The following is a 15,812-nucleotide window of genomic DNA, read 5'->3' on the forward strand; positions in this document are numbered from 1 at the left end:
GCGCAGGGGCGCGGGGCCGGGGCGCCTCGTCCTCTGGGTCGTCTGGGTCTCCGGCGGACCCCGGCCCCGCTCAGTGGGGGCGGCCAGGCCTGGAGCCCCGACAGCGCCGCCGCACGGACCGGCCCAGGCGGGGTCGCCGCAGGCTGCGGAGGGGTCCCCGCGGGCAGCCAGGCCCGCACCCGGCGCCCTCCCGGCCCGCGGGGCCCACCTCCCTCGCCCCTCCCCGCGAGCTCGCGGCCCGACTCGGCCCGGCGGCGGGAGTGGCGCGCCGCGGGGGAGGTGCGCGCCACGGGCGGGCGAGCGAGCTTAGCGGCGTCCGCCCCCGCCGCGCCGAGAGCAGCCGAGCCGAGCCGGCGCGCCCGGGGCGGGGAGCGCGCGCCGAGGCCGGGCGAGCGCCGGCGCCGGAGGGTCGTGGCCCTGCCCGCGTCCGAGTCTCCGGGCCCCGACCCGGCGGCGGCGAGGCCGGGCGGCCACCTGCAGCGCCGCGTGCGGGCCGGGCGTCCGCGCTCCCGGGGCGGCCGCAGTCCCGCCGCCCCCACTTCGCCGACCGAGCCTCCGGCGCTTCGCGGAGCCGCCCGCGCTCCCGTGCAGGTAACGGGGCGGGGGGACCGGAGCGGAGCGGCCGCGGGCGCGCGTGGGCCGGGGACCGCGGCGCGGGGACCCGGGCGGGGACGGCGCGGGCCGGGAGCCGGGCTTGGCCGGCCAGCCAAGGGTCGGGGCGCCGAGGGCGGGGCGCGGGCCTCCAGGTGCCCCTCGGACCGCGGACAGGGCGCCCTGCCCGAGGCCGCCTCTCGGGGCAGCGCTGGCCCAGGGCCGAGTCCAGCCGGACGCGCTCCCGCAAGTGCCCGAAGTTTCCCTTTGCTCACTTTGCCGGACAACTTTGCGTCGTGAGGCGAAGCCTCGCAGTTGATCGTGTTCAGAAAATAGAAAAGAGGGGAGATGGTCTGCAGGGTTGAAGTTGTTAGTAGACGGAAATATTTGTGCCTCCCGTCGCTAATGGCCACGGCAGGAGAAAATAGTGGACAGAGTCATAAACTATTTTCCTTCTGCTCCAGGTAATGGTTGATTTGTTTTACAGGTTTTAGGCTTTGATTACAAGCCGCTAGTACGAGATTCTGGGTGTGATGTAAGAAATGTTCGAATTTTTAATCAACACATATTTGTTGAACAGAGGCTTCATCTCAGGCGGGGCTTTAATATGAGGTGAACAAGTGATCAAAGCATAAGTAGCTACGCCAATGTAGTAGTTACCAACTAAGCTTTGGCTTTTGAAATGCAAAGTGAAAAGGAATGCCTCCGTTTGGATTGGACTTGCGTAGGTACAGGCGGCAGCTGGCATCGTGTCACTGCTGAAAACTTAATTTTGAGCCAGAAATCCATCCAGTGGGAGACAAGCAGCTGTGTGATCGAGCCCACCCCACACCTTCCCCAACTGATATCTTAAAATATCCCACCCCGTTGTTCAAGACTGCAGGCTTCCTTCATTTACATAACACATGCATGTGACCATGGAACAGAATCTGTTTAGACCCCTGGTCTCCCTGGAGCTCACACCTGCGATGATAGAGCATCCTGGTCACTCCTTACAGCCCTTTGAGGTCATAAAATTGTGAGGAGAAACATATCTAGAGGCAGTGCAGGAGCATCAGGGGTCTCTGCCTTTGGGGGCGGGTGGAGAAGGGTTGAGCTGGTCTGGTTTCTTGGCTCTGCCCCAGTGCTGTGCTGAGCCATATTGGAGCCTAAGGCGGAAGGAAAAATCAGTAATACGGATCCTGTCTTTATTTAAAATTGTGATGTTTTGTACAATGTGGATTTTGTGTTAATTTTGATGTTTTAAAACAGTTCATTATAACATTTATCTTCTGGAGTTTTTGGTACCGCCTTAAATTTTGTGCCTGGAGCGAGGGCCTCGCTTGCCTCACCCTCGGTCTAGACTTGCCTGTGAGTCAAGTTTCTTAGCCTCTCTGAGCACGTTTCCCTCGTTGATAAAATTTTAAAAAGTGGCCCCTCCCTGGGTGTTGTGCAGCTCACGCACAGCATCTGGCCGCTGCGTGGGACCAGGCACGTGGGGCACACGAAAGGGTGGCTGTCCTATTCGTACTGTCACTCAGCTTGGTCATCTTGAGCTGGTCACCGAATCTTACTGAGTCTCAGTTTGACTCAGCAGAATGGGAGTGCTGATCGCCAGCTCACAGGGTTAAATGAGAGACTGTGGGTAAAGGTGCGTGGGACTCTGGGGGGTAAGTTTTCCGCGATGGCTCAGGGGGCCTGGATTTGCCTTGGCAAGCTTGCAGTCACCCGCTCTTCCTCTGGATGTTAGCCATGTGCCTTGTGCACAGACACACTTATTTTTTTTTTAATTAATTAATTTTTTTTTTTTCTTTTTTTGGTTGTGTTGGGTCTTTGCTGCTGTGCGCGGGCTTTCTCTAGTTGCAGCAAGCGGGGGCTACTCTGGCACGTGGGCTTCAATAGTTGTGGCCCGCGGGCTCCAGAGCACAGACAGGCTCAGTAGCTGTGGCACATGGGCCCAGTTGCTCCACGGCATGTGGGATCCTCCCGGGCCAGGGATCAAACCCATGTCCTCTGCATTGGCAGGCAGACTCCCAACCGCTGCACCACCAGGGAAGCCCCCAGACACACTTTTATAAACGCTGTTTGTGTTGCATGGAGACCCTGCGGAAGCATTTGAATCCGAGTGGAGATGTTTCTTGCCCGGCTTTATCGTGGAGGGGTGAAGGTCACCAGCCACCAGTTGTGATGTGCGAAGTTTTTTATAGGTGAGCTTAATTTCGCTGCCCCTAACAAAGGACTTTGGTTCCCTTTTGATATATCTAGTCCTAGGTCATGATCGTGATTTTCCTGAGCCTAATTCAAGTGATTTTCTCTCAGCCGCTATCTAGCTTAAAGCAGCTTAGTCCCCCAGAGTCAGTCTCTGTCTCCCCAGGTCACCCTCTGGGGCCCCTTCTCACCGCAGGTGGTCTCTGGGCTCCAGGAGAAGGTTGCAGTCACATCAGGGCATGGGGGAGGGTGGCCTCTTGCTGTCCTCTGATGGGTTTCCCACGACTGAGCCTCCTTTTTCTGTTTCCACTGCATATTGTCCAGCCGGATGTCACTGGGGTGAGCCACAGCTGGGGACCCGGCTCCTGCATCAGGTCCTGAGGTCCCCACCCCCTGGGTCTCCACCAGGTCTGTGTGGAACAGCCCAGGCCCCCATACCTGCTGTACTGAGCAGTCCCTGTGTTCCCAGCAGGAGGCAGGACAAACTTCCCCCTGCCTTCTACGTCCCCCTCAACCTCCCAGGGTTTTTTCTTCCCTCACCGCCTCTTCTCCTCCAGGCACGGTGCAAAGGGGCGGGGGGCTCCCAGGTCCCTCTCTCCCGGTACCAGAAGAACTTTTTTCTACCTGCAGGGCAGGAATCTTTCTTAGGTTGTGTCTCCTGTCTTCTGGACATTGTGGCTTAGAGTAAAGCTCTTGATGCGTAAAGGGAATTTCAACATCTTTTTCTCTTAACTCCCCCATCCCTGGAGAAACCAGATGTACTCTGGCAAGGTGGGAAGGAAGCGGGGTGGGGAGCAAGCTGGGGAAATAGACCCGAAACTCCCTCTCCCCCCGCCCCTCCCCCTCCCCTGCCCATCTTCTGGGTCGGCTGACCTCGGTTATGTGCACTGGGCTTCTTATTACCTGAAAAGGACTGGAAAGGCTGTAGGGCCTGTTGGAGTTGCCAGTCTGGGGCTGGGAGGAAATGGGGAAGAGCAGCTTTGAAGCTTTGGTGGTGGGGGGAGAGAAGAGCTGTCTGCCTACACACTACTGAGCCCAGCCCGGTAGACCAATTTCACATGAATTAGTGTTTTCCAAATGGTCACCCTATTTATGCCGCTGCTGCTTCATCATCAGAACGACCCACTGTATGCTTGGCATTTACTAAAAGCAGCAGGAAAAATACAGAAAAGTCCAAGTCATAATTGATGCTTCAGGGTCCTTGGGAATTGTCTGGAGAATATGATTAGCTCTTATGAAGCCTAAAGCTATACACCCAAGCCCTAGGTTTAGTTCACACTCCATGCGTGGAAGGTGAAGTGGTCAGTGAAGGCTTCTCAGAGGAGGTGGGACTTTAAGTAACATTAAGACTTGGCCACACAGATGTGAGATGAAAGAGAACTTCCCATGGGAAGGAGCTCTTGAATTCCTTGAGACAGAAGGCTGCCCCAGGAGTGGCCTTTCGGGTCCCACCTGTGACTTAACCCTTCCTGGTGTTGTGCTTATCCCTTTTGTTGTCAGGGTACCTGTAAACCCTGGTACAGGTAGTGTCATCTGTACATAGGACAACAGGCACGGTCAGCTTTCTAAATACCTGGTCTTTTCCCCCAGCTGAATGGAAATCAGAGGAATTCTCATCTAATCCTGTTATTCTTAGTTATCTGCACCTGGAAACTCATTTCAAACTTTCAGCTCAGGTAAATGGACCTTTAAGACACATTGGTGATTCTAAGGAATTACCGTGGCATCCTTTGTATTGCTTTAACATGCTATGACCCATAACCCTGAGCTCAGTGGGTCAAAAACCAGTAGATGCCATGGGGTGGGGGTGGGGGGGCGGATGCTCAGCAAATTTAGCAGCAGATTGACAAGAAATGATCAGACAGGTGTGGCCACACCACTAGGGATGCCCCCTCACCGGTGTTGGCCACCAGCTCCGTGCAGACGCTTGCACTGTTCCTGTGCAGATTCCGGGTGGGAAGGGCTCCCAGTTATTTTTCTTATGGTTAAGCTATCCGTGAAAAGAAATTACAACAGAGCCTTTTGAAAGGTGAGGAGTAGGAAGTTATTTATTTGCTCAAGTGTCTTCCTAGCCCTGATGTGTGGGACGGGCTTTTGAATGTATGAAGTTTGAGAACTTCCGGAGTACCCACCTTCACCTCCGGGGTCCAAATACCAATCTGTCCATTGTTTCTGTCCCCAGATTCTCACATCTGTGGGAGACAACAGAAGCATCAGCCAAGGTGTGCAATTTTCCCAAGAAACTAGTCTCAGAATGGCTGTCCTGAGTGTGGGACATGAAAATGTCAGAGGTGTTTTGCTTTCTTAAAGCAGGTTGTCCAGCCCAGGCGGGCAGTCAGGGCTTTGGTTTCCGCTCTGCCACTTAGAGTCCCTAAGACCCCATAGCATGGGGGTAGGGACACACGCGCACGCACGTGCACACGCACACACACACACACACACACACACACACACACAAGCATCACTAGAGGTCCTGTATCAGCAGAGAAAATGCTTCATAAATTATTTGTGGCTGTTACTCTTCCATTGTCTTTCTTAGAAGGCAAAAGGGCATTTATTATAGTTCCCAATTAGGACCCCCTAATAAAGTCTCCTAAAGCAATAAAGGGTCCTTCCTCAGCTGAAATCTGATGGCGTTCCAGGAAAATGAGCAAGTCTGCTCTACAGAGCGCTCCTGAGCAGGGCTAGTGGTAGATGTCCTGTGGGAAAGGACCTTGATGCAATTTAAAGCAAAGAGCCAGGGCAGAAAGATGGGGAAGGTAACACAGGTAGGAGAGGGTACTGGCAGGTGGGAGACCCTCAGACCCTGAGTCCTGGGGCATGCAGGGTTCACGTGGTCCATCTCCCTCTGCAGCGTCAGCTTTCCCCGCTAACGTGTGCTTACAAGTACTAGCAGCAGGGCCACAGATGGGAGGTGCCCTGGGCCAGTGACACACACACACACACTTGTTCTGCTGGGAGCCGTAGGGACAGTTCTGCCCTGCCACATCTGTGGCCTGCCGGTGAGCCTGACGAACAGCCGTGGATCAGAGGAGCACAGTGGGTGTCGCCAGTGGGTAACCGAATTACGGCCAATATCAGGTTCCTGTTGTATATTTAGTCTCCTGCGTATGAATATATTATGAATATTTAGTACCTTTTCAACATTAGTGTGTCATGAATATTTACTGCCCAGCTGCCTGGGTACATTTAGCACCTCATGACTATCAGGTGTCTGTCCATCCTTCCCCACCTCTCTATGTTGGATGCACACATGCTCTCCTTCCTGAGTTTTTATCTCCACTTAACATATCTTACGAGAGTCACCCACCCCCTTTGCTGTCCTTTCTGTAGACGCTGCTCCGAGCCTGTGCAAGCTGCTCTCAGCTCTTCGCTCTTTTGGTCTGCTTGCAGCTCTGGGGCAGGCAGAGCCTCAGCACCTCATGGGTGCAGGGGCAGGTGCGGTGGGCATGAAGGCTCTGACCTGGGTCCCTTGAGTTCTCCTCAGGGCTCTGCAGCCCACGTGGGAAAGGCAGGGAGCTGCTCTGAAGCAGCGTCTCCACTGGCACCTGCTATTCTAACCTGGGTTTGATACCTAACTCCTAATCCCGAGGCTCCATCAGCTTGCCTGTTAATTATTTATCCTTTCTCCCTGACCTCCTCCGCAAGGAGTGATAGCAGGAACTTTCTTATGGGCCCGTCTGCGTGGAAGATTCATGACTTAGCAGCTGCAGTGCTAACTCTGCTAACGGAAGTGAGGAGGAGGAGGAGGGTGGCGTTTGCTGGGGGGGTCGGCGGCTGAACCCGGCGGCCACCCCACTCCACCTGCTGATTCATCCTCCGTGCCCTGGGGTCATTTCCATGGGGATAGACTCGGCCCTGTGTATTTGGCCAGTTGCTTGGTGTCAGCTGCATGGTCCATTGGAAATCAGATCTTTAAATCATGATGTATTAGCATTTCCAGTGTACTTTCAGGGTGTGAATGGGCTCTTAGTGTACGAACACAAAACATTTTGCAGATGTGCGTCACCTGCTTTCCGAGGCTTAGCTGGTATCATCTTGCTGCTGTGTGGCCTTCGTGAGCAAAGACGGGTCTGTGCGTCGAGGGGTTCTGGTGAGCAAGGCTTATCTGGTACCACGTTCTAGAGCTGAAGTCGCTGGGAGCGTTTCATGGGCATCCCGGGGTCTCTAGGTGGCAGAGGGACCATTGTAGAAAGGACTCGGCCAGGCCAGAAAGCGGGGAGGGCCTGGACGGTGGTGAACCCAGCGTGGGACGGGCCGTCCAACCGTCTGGGGCCCCGACCACACTTGTGATTTGGCTCTGTCCTGGCAGGCTGCCCTTTGGCTGCCCCCCTCGGGTGGCCCGAGGCCAGGTGCTGCATAACAGACAGACTCTCCCATCCAGCAAGCCAGGGGGCAGAACACGAGCAGGCATCTCAGTGTTGGGGGCGTATCCTTCCAAACTTTGTCCTTGCTGTTCCGAATACACATACCTACATGTATGCACAAAAGTATCTATCAATACAAAGAGGTAATGTCTACATTGTTTTCTGGGCTGCCTTTTCAAAATGAGTAGCATGTATTGAACCTCTTTTCCACATTGTCGGATGCTCTTCCTTAGCGCCAGCTGTTATGGCTGCGAGGGATTCCATGGTCACGGTGGCCCCGGCTTACTCACCAAGCCCTCTGTTGGATGGACGTTTCCGTTTAGCAGCACGACAATGAAGATCGTTGTCAGTGCTCTTTTGTACGTTTGTCTGGTTGCTTCCTTTGAAGTCCTATCTCATAAGTAGATTTCCTGTCTATATACAAGCCTCCTCCTTTGAGGTGTCCTGCCCAGAGTCTTTTTTTTTTTTTTTTTCACACTGAAGTTTTTTTCCCCCATGAGATTTCATGGATCTTGGTCGACGGCATCTTCAGCATCTGTGCTATTCAGGATTTGCTCTGGTTAGTTTAAGGAGAAGAGGATTTAATGCAGGAAATTCAGGGATAACAGAATCATTGAAAGCTCAGCCCTGGGCCAGACCCGCAGGGGTGACCCCCAGAGGAGAGCTGTCCCGCCAGGAGGTGCCTCCCACCCCAGACCCACCGCGTGGAGGGTCCCACCTGCCGCTCGGCGTTCATCGCGGAGCTGTGGCCAGTGGACCACCTGGGACCCTCATCACCACCCATGGGAAAATCTGATGCCTCCGTGGTGGTGCCTGTTAGCAAAGAGGCACAGGAGACTCCACCTTGTGGGGAGCGTGGCCTGGATGGAGGCCGGGAAGTGTGGTCTTGGTTTTCTAGCTTCCAGCAGGCAGTGAGCAAGCCAGGTGGGGTGAACTGTATCTCAGCCCTTCTCTCTTTTTTCTTAAAAAAATATTTTGTACTTTTTGTGTTCTATTTGATGCAGACAGGGGTGAAATTCACAGAATTTATCCATGGGTTCTGTGGGCCTGGTCCCTGCCTTGCAGAATCAATCATTTGTCCTCTCCAGAGGAGGTCAAGGTCGTTTCCCTGATAAGGTTTTCATTTCAGTCCCCTTCTCTTCAGACCCCTTTTGACATGACCCCAGCCCCCTTCCTGCTCACTCTTAGAAACCAGATTGGCAGCCTCTCCAGCCTGAGCTTCAAATAGGTAAAAAAGGAAACACTATATATCTGTCTCTATCTATATATCAGTATCTATCTCAAGGTGAAGCCACATACGAATAGCGCTTGCAGACTTGCCTTCTATGCAGACCACGTATTTGAAAATCAGGCCCCCTGAGGCCTGCCTGTGGGCAGCTGTGGGCTGGGAGGGGAGTGTCTGGCTCTTTTCTCTCCTGGGGACCCTGGGTTCTGTTGCCCCTTCACACTGAGCAGCCCTGAGCTGTCAGGCGTGGTGGGTAGGAAGCAGGAGTTAGCTTACTGCAAAGTTAATAGCCAATTTTTTTTCACGACCCATAATTGATCAGCAGGCAGTTTATGAACCGTATTTCTCCCTGCCTCTTCCAACGGCCTTTGTGTGTGATTAGTGTGAATTCAGGTGTTTATATAGCTCCAAGCTCCCCCTCTGTGTGGTTTCTGTATTTTCAGTTGTTCCACGAAAGCATTGCCGAGGAAGGATTCCAGAAAAGACTGTGTCCTTAGCAACCCAGAGCCGTGGTGGTGGTGGGGTGTTTGGGTGACAGCAGGGGGGCAGCCCCAGCCTGGGGGTGCATGCTCTCCTGGCCCTCAACAGGTCCTCTGGCCCTCGTGGTGTGTGCTCCCCCTTGAGAGATGGACTGTTTAAAACAAGCCGGTGCTCCCCAGCTCGAAGCTCTGAGGGGGGTGGTAGGGGTGAGAAGGGAGCTCGGCCCCCTCCAACTCCAGGTGGGCCGACACAGCCCTTGGGACTAGTCCTTGGAGGGTCCAGCAGGTCATGCTTTCAGCGAGGCCCATCAAAGGAACCCATGTCTTTTAAAAAAGAGAAAGTAATCGTGATTTGCTGTATCCCAAACGATGCGCCGTAGGTTTCCACAGCACCTTCTGTCTTTGGTTTATATGTAACAGACATTTGCCTTTCTTTAATTTTAGGGGGTTGTACATTGATTGTATATGATGAAGTAAACTGAAATAATTATTTTACCAGCAACAGGTGTTTCTTTCCATTTTTCTAAGCACGTACAATGAGATTCTGAATTTTGTGCATGTGGCATAGATACATTGGATAATCCAGGCTGCCTATTGCATAACCTCCCCCTCCCCGAATCTTGTGCTTTCAAATAGTTACTAAGCTGTGAGTATGTGTGCGATTAGATGAGTCTCTTTCCAGCGCAGAGAGCAGGTGATGTCGAGGCCACGCATCATTTTGGGTCTTTCATCTTCAGCATCTCATTTAGTCCTTACGATCACCCTGTGCATTTTACAGATAAGGAGACTGAGGCCCAGAGAAGCCAAGTAACTTGGCCAGGGCCCCTCAGCTAGTGAGCAACAGAGCTGTGGACCCACCTCCACCCCCTCTTCTCTCAGGAGATGATTTCCCCTTGAAAATAGACTGTTTGTTCCTTAGGTAACATGCCAGGTGCTGCCAGGATTGCTCTACCCCCACACCAATTTTTATTCCCATTTTCCGGAGGAGCAAACTGAGGCACAGAGCGGTTATGAGACTTACCTAGACAGCCAGTCCGCGGTGGAGCACGGAATTGAACGCAGTGTCCTTTCCTTGTCGCCTGTTTTTAACCTGTCTTGAACTGTTAATGTGGAAATGGCCTGGAAGTGTCCTTATAACTGGCCCAGGGTTTCTCTTAGTGGGAGTGAACTTGGCAAGTTACTCCCCAGGGTGTGCACGAGGCCTGGGGTACAGGAGGGGCTCCTTGTTCCAGGCCACTTTCCCCCAGAGCTGCTTCCCTGACACGCACCCCGGGCAGGAGTCTCTGGGGACCCTCCTCCTTCCCTCCTGCATCCGCCGCCTGCAGCAGTTTCTGCAGGAAAGCAGAGGAGGGGAGGTGGCAGGTGGGGAGACAGCCGAGGGCACAGGCTGGGGGCCGGGCTGACCCAGTGGGCCTCGGGCTCACTTTCCTTCAGGGTTGTTGGGAGAAGCAAAGGCAGTCGTTTGTGTGGAAGCGGCAGGTATGCTGTAGCCAGTGGACAAGAGTGAGTTAAAAAGGACGTGTTATTATAATTAAGCCTTACTTACCTCTCTCTCTTTTTTAATGTTAGAACATTCCTAGTTAAAATTGAACAAGGCCTCGTGACTGGGAGCTCTGGGTGCAGAGCCTGACTCTCGCATTCTCCAGCCACATGGCCTCTCAGCGCCTCTGTTCCCCGTGTGGAAAATGGGACGGGACGAGCCCCTACCTCTGAGGGTCGTTGTGTGGACCAACTGGGGTACTGTTTCCTGTAACGTGCCACCTGAGAGAATAAAAAGTGTAGTGTCGAGTGAGGGGGACGGGTTGGAGCCCCCGTGGGCTGAACATGGGCTGTGTTCCAGGCACTGTTGGGTGCTTAAGGAATACATGATCCCACTGGTTCTGGCAGCCACCTTAAAGAGTACGAACGATTGTCCCTGTTTGGAGGTGAGGAAACGAAAGCTCAGGAGGTGAAAATGGCGTGTGTGCCTGTCCCCGTCTGGGGACACCTAGGTGGGCAGAGAGGGAGGCGGTCACCTGAAGCCCCTGGGGGTGGGGGAAGGGGTCCAGAGCGACCAGTGCTGGGATCCTGCCTTGTCACCGGGTCAGTGGTTGGCTGGTGCACCAGGGTGGCTGCACCCTGAGTCTCTCGGGCTCCATGGGGCAATCCCAAGTGAACTGTTCGCCATGTGCCGGCAGGATTAGCCGAGGGAGCAGATACTTCCCAAACATCCTCTGTTCTTGTTTCTCCCCAATTCCCAAATAAACACTTCTGCTGTAATATCAACATGACATTGCATCAGTTCTTTGCTCTTCTCATGGATGTGTAGTCTTTTGTGCAAAGTTGCAGTTTAAGCTCCTCACTGTCAATCAAAGTGGAATTCCCATCTGAATTCAAGACACAACGTCCAGGATGGTCTGCCACGGTGTTTGGTTTCTTAAAGGCTGTCAGTTCTCCCCTAAAGCCAGAGTTCCTGGTCTTTCTGAGTAGGAGTGTCCCTTTGTCACATTGGACAGTTAGGGAAACCTTCCACATGACAACAATTGTATTTTTAATATATCAGTATATAAACAAAAAAACAGTATGAATTTTGAGGCTCATCTAGATGACATATTTTATTAATCACATCTACACTTATTTAAAAATAATAACGTACACAGGGAGATCAGCTCAGTGCTTTGTGACCACCTCGAGGGGTGGGATAGGGAGGGTGGGAGGGAGACGCAAGAAGGAGGAGATGTGGGGATATATGTATATGTACAGCTGATTCACTTTGTTATAAAGCAGAAACTAACACACCATTGTAAAGCAATTATACTCTAATAAAGATGTTTAAAAAAAAGTAAAATAAAATAAAAATAATAACATGTATGTGACATAATATTGATACCATTTCTATATAATGCTTGTTTATCAGGGATTCACAGGTAAAGAACCAAGGATCTGTGTTTGGAGATTTCATATTTGTAGCCTTTCAAAAAAGTGGATATGCTCTTTTGCAGTTTGCTTTTTCCTCCTGGGTACTTTGCTTGCAATTTCAGTAGGTTCCACCAGGGGGTGCTTCTGCAGTGGCTGAAGCTTCACTCCAGTTGTGAGACAAAGTGTAGTTTTCTACTCCCAAATGTTTTCTTTTTAGGACAAACATACCTTAATTAAAAGAAAACATATGAATTAAGAAAATATGGTCTAAAAGAGGTAACCAAACATGAAGACAAATTTAAGAGATGTAATAGGCTGAATAATACCAAAATTCCAAGTATTAATTACTGCTTAGTTTTCTCTATTTCAGGATTTCAGAATTAATTAATTAACTAATTTATTTATTTCTTGGTCATGCCATGTGGCTTATGGGAGGGGTCCCCAACCCCCGGTACTGGTCCGAGGCCTGTTGGGAACCGGACCGCACAGCAGGAGGTGAGTGGCGGGCGAGCGAGCAAAACTTCATCTGCCGCTCCCCATCGCTCCCCATCTCTTGCATTACCACCTGAACCATCCTCCCCCACCCCCCATCCGTGGAAAAATTGTTTTCCACGAAACCAGTCCCTGGTGCCAGAAAGGTTGGAGACCGCTGGCTTATGGCATCTTAGTTCCCTGACAAGGGATCGAACCCGGACCCTGGCAGTGAAAGTGCCAAGTCCTAACCACTGGACTGCCAGGAATTCCCGGGATTTATTTTTAAAAAGCAATCCCCAAGCATCAGCCACTGCACTAACTTCCAAACGGTCTGAAGTGTCACAGCCCAGTAGAGCTTTAGCATTAGAAATACACAGGATGTCTTAACCACTTAGGGATCATGAGGCACCTGGACCCTACTTTTATACCTGGACCCTAACAGAAGGATCCAGGACTCCAGCAGGCATGTTGTTCCCTCAGCAGCCTGGTCTCACAGGCCACCGTGGCCTCTTATTCACCTGCAAGAAAGAACTGCATGTCAAGCTAATTTGAATATGAAATACTGAGCCAAGAAAATCAGGCAAAAGTCCTCAAACAAACCTATCATTTCATCCAGTAGTCCCACTGGTAAAAGTTCACTGCTATTCGTTTTATTCAGTGTTCCTTCAGTACACATTATCAAGGTCCATGGAGCCCACAGTCTAAACAGCATTGAAATATCAGCATAAGTGCAATGAATGTGACGGGTGAGGGCAGCAGATCCTCCGGGGTGGGGTGCCTGGGGCCTGGGTCCTAGAGGCACTGGCTGAGCTTGCGCCAGTTTCCGTGGGGAGCGTCCAGGGAACCCTGTGGGGCTCACGGTGGGGCAGGGCCCACCGGCCCAGTGGACACAGGACGCACAGTGCTGAGAGTCCGTAATAGCTTTAGGGGCCCAAAGAAATGTCTTAATTTCTTTTAAAATCAGAAGGAAAACATGAACTTCAGGTTAAAGAAAATGTTTTAGTATACAGTAATATATTCATCTTTATACCAATGCAATTGTAAGATATATAATACTTAAAAAATCTTTTATAAATAAAGGAAGGGGCCCATGAAGGCAGAAGTGCTTAGAGCCCCCGAATGTCACAACACAGCCTGGTTGGGAGTGTGACAGAGGGCCCTGCCCACCCAGGGAGGTGCCTGAGCAGAGTCACAGAGGCGGGGATGGCCCAGGCAGGAAGGGACCACTCGGTGGCTTGGCTTACCCATGCCCGGGTGCAGAATGGGGCTGGAGGAGAAGCAGGAACCCTGAAAAGAACCGGGCCCCCCAAACTTGGCCAGAGGCCAGTCAGTGAAGGCAAACAGCCCTTGTTTCTCAGGCTCAGGGCCAAGTGCTCGGGTGCCCGAGGCATCACGGGGAGATAGATGCTTGGCACTCTTAGGCCCTTCACAGTCTTAGCTAAACCAGAAAAGGTTGGATTTCTCAATTATGGGGTGTTTGGTTTGTTTGGTCCTGGTCCCAGGCTGGTCGCTTGGGGATGAGACTACACCTTTGAATGTGGTTTCTCCTCTGTAAGTTGGGGCAGTAACGCAATTAGATAGTACATGTCAAGTGCCTTCCTAGCCCAGCGCCTGGCCTCCAGGCATTGTCAAGCATTATTTTCTTCTCCTTTTTTGGTCCACCTTGCCATTCAAGGGAGGCCAAGGAGGTGGAGGGTGATTGCCTGGGCTGTACCTTGGCCTGATATCAGCCTGCTTGAGGCTGCCGTGGCCTCACCTACCCTGCTGACTCAGGAGGTCTGGGTGGGAGAATACTTTGTGTTTAACAAGCTTTGCAGGTGAATCTGCTGTGTGGCCAGGGTTGAGAGCCTTGGCCTTCACCTGAACATGTCTGGGCCACGGCTGGGCATATCTGATTTCCAAGACCCGGGCTCCCACCTTCCTGCAGGAGGGAGGAGCCCAAACAGTTGTTGGGAAAGATTCCAGGTGTGCAGGGCTGGGCTGGCCTGCACCCCATCTGCTCTGAAGAGGCACAAACGCTCCTTTGTCCTCAGCCCCTCGGGCCTCCCTGTCTTCCTGGAATCATTCTTCCTTTTGGCTTCTCCATACCCAGGGTGCACATTTCCAGCTTCCTTCACCCAGTTTATCAGCACACACTTGCTGCAGCCGAGTGCACGGCACTGGGATTGGGGCAGGACAGCTGACTGTGGGCCGGGCCTTCCCAGCATCACCTGACAGGGCACAGACGTGTGAATAGCTTATCAGAAAGTAGACTGGAGTAAGGGCTCCTCCGCAAGGTGCAAACCCAGTGGGGATTTTTTTAAAATTCCTAACATTTTATTTTACTTATTTTTGCTATTTTATTTTATTTTTTATTGAGCTATAATTGACGTTAGTTTCAAGTGTACAACATAATGATTCAATATTTGTATATATTACAAAATGATCACAATAACTCTGGTTAACATCCGCTACCATACATATTTACACAATTTTTTGTAATGAGAACTTTTAAGATCTACTCTCTTAGCACCTTTCAAATATGCACTACAGTGTTCTTTTGGGGGGGCGGTTGATGAAGTCAGACTATGGAGATAGCAGTGGATGGATCTAGAGGAGTGAAGGTCGTTTCTACAGGGAGCGACACCTCCAGTTGGGAGAAGGGTCTGGTGTGTGTGGGACAGGCTGTATCTGATGGGACAGGGCATGGGCTGTGTAGAGGGCTGTCGAGGGCGGGCGGAGGGGTTTAAAAGAGGAGGCTGCGGCGAAACCGAGGAGGAATGCGCGGGCGCCCCTTAGTGGTCACAGCTCTGGGGGCCTGCAGGGGTGACCACTCAGTGAAGGCTTTGGAACCAGCTGTGCTTGGCTGGGGGACATTGCAGAGACAGCGCCTACACGCGGAAGTGTGCACAATTCGCCTGTCTGCCCCTAAGATAGTCAGGAAATGTGATGGGGAAGCTGTTCCACCAATGACAGAATCAAAGGTGGAATTCCTGGCAAGGGTGCTAATGGGAAATGTGTAGAACCTGCATGAAGAGCATAAGAAAGTTGACCTGGAAACTCAAGAGAGCAGTTCTGTAAATGAAGGTGTTTAGCACGTTCCCGCAAGGGAGGGATCACTATTTTCTGTATTTACGTTGTTCCCAAATTAATTTCTGGATTTAATGCAACTTCCAGCTAGAATCTTGGTGGATAACCTATCAGATATTAAAACATATTATAAATTTATAATACTTGAAACATTTTGATTTTGAGCTGGTAATTGAAAGCATATCCATGGAACAGACTAGAAAGTCTGGAAAATAAGAGTTAATAGATTTAGTTAATATTTAACCACTAGGAAAACCATCAGGTTTCTCACTCGCGTCAAACCCCAAAATGTATTCCATGTGGATTACAATTTTAAATGTAAAAATGAAGTCATTAAATTTACTTCAGTTGAGAACTTAAGAAATTATGGGATGAGAAACATCTTTCTACATGTGATACCAGAGGCAGAAGCCACAAGGCCAAAATTGTTTTGTTTCACCAGGGGGAATCAAAACTTTAGTGTGCTAGAAGGAAAAAACCCCAAAACAAAATAAAATGTCAGTTGATAAACTGAGAAAAAAA

The 15,812-nt window shown here is 51.5% G+C and overlaps 1 protein-coding gene across 2 annotated transcripts in view; it reads left to right on the forward strand.

Moving 5' to 3' along the window:
* Positions 1–454: 454 nt before the first annotated feature.
* Positions 455–15,812, forward strand: part of CRACDL (CRACD like) — a 125,919-nt gene continuing 110,561 nt past the window's right edge. For both annotated transcript variants that reach the window (XM_057558392.1, XM_057558393.1), the window contains exon 1: positions 455–591. The gene's annotated coding sequence lies outside the window, so the exon portion shown is untranslated. The remainder of the gene's footprint in view (positions 592–15,812) is intronic.

Source organism: Balaenoptera acutorostrata, chromosome 12, assembly GCF_949987535.1.
Source record: "Balaenoptera acutorostrata chromosome 12, mBalAcu1.1, whole genome shotgun sequence".
Lineage (NCBI taxonomy): Eukaryota > Metazoa > Chordata > Mammalia > Artiodactyla > Balaenopteridae > Balaenoptera > Balaenoptera acutorostrata.